At 35.6% G+C, this 2,362-nt stretch overlaps 1 pseudogene; it reads right to left on the bottom strand.

Moving 5' to 3' along the window:
* Positions 1 to 582: 582 nt before the first annotated feature.
* On the bottom strand, positions 583 to 1,503 carry LOC117525312 (annotated as a pseudogene).
* Between the last annotated feature and the right edge of the window lie 859 nt (positions 1,504 to 2,362).

Below are 2,362 nucleotides of genomic sequence, written 5' to 3'. Positions count from 1 at the left end.
AATATTTCAGAAGATCCCTTTAGAAAATATTTATCATCCAGAAGTATCTCACTTCTGAAAAGTATGTTCATTTTTGCTGTCTGTATTTGGTGGGTGGCTCCTTTTTTGAAGGAATTCCTGCATCAGTGTGGAGTGGAGGTGATCATCCTCTGGCACTGCTTAGGTTTTCTGGAAGTCCAGGTTGTACTGAAACTAGAATATGTCAAATTTTCACTCTCTGGAATACCTGTCCAAAAAAAAAAATATATTATATATTGAACTTTTTCACAATTTCACATTTTTTAACACACACCTGTGTTGGTATTGGTTTGGTCAGTATAGTACATGCATTTTTTTTGTTAAATATATTTGCGTCTGCTGTTGTGTCGTCATCCCAAAACACAAAATAACATGTTAATTGATTAAATTTGTTATTTAGTTCAGTTTGGTTTTTACGTGAACAACCTTTGTGGTGTTTTTGAAATTTCTTTAAAATGTGTCAGACATAAATTCACATAAATTCAATCTATGCATATTATTTCAGACCAAAATAAATATTATCATTGCAGGTGACTTTAAACATGAGCTAAACCTGTTGATATGTTATTTCCTTTTTCTTTGACAGAACAGTCTCTTGAGGTGTTTTGATATTTCTTTCATTTTGAGTCCATATATGAGTGGATTAAAGAGAGGATGATACACCAATAACTTGTAAAGACATTATTAAATGAATGGTTTGTGGGAATAAGTGATTCCAGTCGAATCACAATGAATAAAATATAATCATACATGAAAAGGTGATTAACACCAGCAGTGGGGTAAACAGGTCTCTGCAGCTTTTTTCCTCACATCTGCTCTGCTTTGGGAACAGATTCTAAGAATCTTTATGTATGTAAAATATAAACAACACAGGGAAAATTTCAAGATTCAGGAAAACAAAAATGCCGTATGTAGTATTACTGCTGATCTCCACATGGAAGTGTTAACACTATGTTATACAATAAACTGTTTTCAAAGTAAAGTTACAAAGTTTTCTGTTGGCACTCAGTGTTGCGCTACCAGGAAAATGGCACACTGGCACAATCCAAGCTGTAACCAGAAATATAATGATGTTGTTTGTCTCATGATGGTGTGATAGTTCAGAGGTTTACATATAGACAACATATCCTGTCATAAGCCATGGCTGCTAAGAGTAAAAACTCAGAACATCCTAAAGTATAAAACCAGAACGACTGAAACAAACAGCCTGGATATGAAATGATTGTTTATCAGATAAAAATCAAATAAAAGCTTTGGGTGGAAAGCAGAACTAAAAGATACAGAGTTCATCAACAGAGCTGCAATGAAAATGTACATTGGTTCATGGAGGTTTTTGTGAATGCAGATCAGGACAAACAATAGTAGAATTAAAGCAGATTATTAGAAGATATGCAATAAACATGATGGTACAGTAAAGGTACCTGTATTGTTGCAATTCACATGTCCACCAAGAGTTATATAAGTTACATTTGGTTCCTCATTCATCAGTGTTTGAAGCTGAAAAAGGTCTGACTATCACTGAGTGTTTGTTAAATCCAGTATCACCACCAAGATAATAGTCTGTCTGTGTCACTGCTGCCTGACAGAGAAATTCACACATTTCATCTGCAGAGTTCTTAAATGTAAACTGTTGGTTTTTATTGAGCCAGAATATCCTCTGTGGTTCCTAATTAAAGTCTTCACCAGGAGCAACAAACATGTAAAGTCATCAGACTTTGGAGGCCTGAAGTAATGACAGTGTGAATCATGACACAGTGTGATGGCTTTACCTTTTTATTGTTGCACCTTGAACTCCTACATTATGAATATCTGTCAGAATCATTGGTTTACCAAAATCTCTCCTCAAGTCTGGTAGCATGTGTCTGCACCCCAGAAACACCAATATTACAAAATCAGCAATTCTTGGTGAAAATTAGTGACTTGCCCATTTAGTTATTTCTGCTCCTGGTTTTTCACAGGAGATGTGGTTTGGATCTGTATCTGTAATTGGAAGATGTTTTCACCATGTGCCATTCCTGATGCACCTGCAGCTCTTCAGATAGAATGTACATATACAGTTGTGCTCAACATTTACATACACTGGCAGAATTTTTTTTGGGCCCTTTTTTCAGACAAAACAACTGTTGCCATCTAACCATGTCCTTTTATGTCCTTCAGACTTTTTTCAGTAAAATTGTTGTTGGTGAGCATTAGCATGACTAAAACCTTTCAGCAGAGCTGCTCCCCAGACCTCCACTTTTTTAAGCATTTTCCTTTTTTTGCTTTTAGCTGACCCCCTAATTCCAGCCCTCTAACCCCCCCCGCCACTTTAAGCATTTTTTTAATGTAGATGTAAATTCATATT

Source organism: Thalassophryne amazonica, chromosome 14, assembly GCF_902500255.1.
Source record: "Thalassophryne amazonica chromosome 14, fThaAma1.1, whole genome shotgun sequence".
Classification (NCBI taxonomy): Eukaryota; Metazoa; Chordata; class Actinopteri; order Batrachoidiformes; family Batrachoididae; genus Thalassophryne; species Thalassophryne amazonica.
The sequence above is the reverse complement of the archived record's forward strand: the minus strand, read 5'-3'. Positions and strand labels throughout refer to the sequence as shown.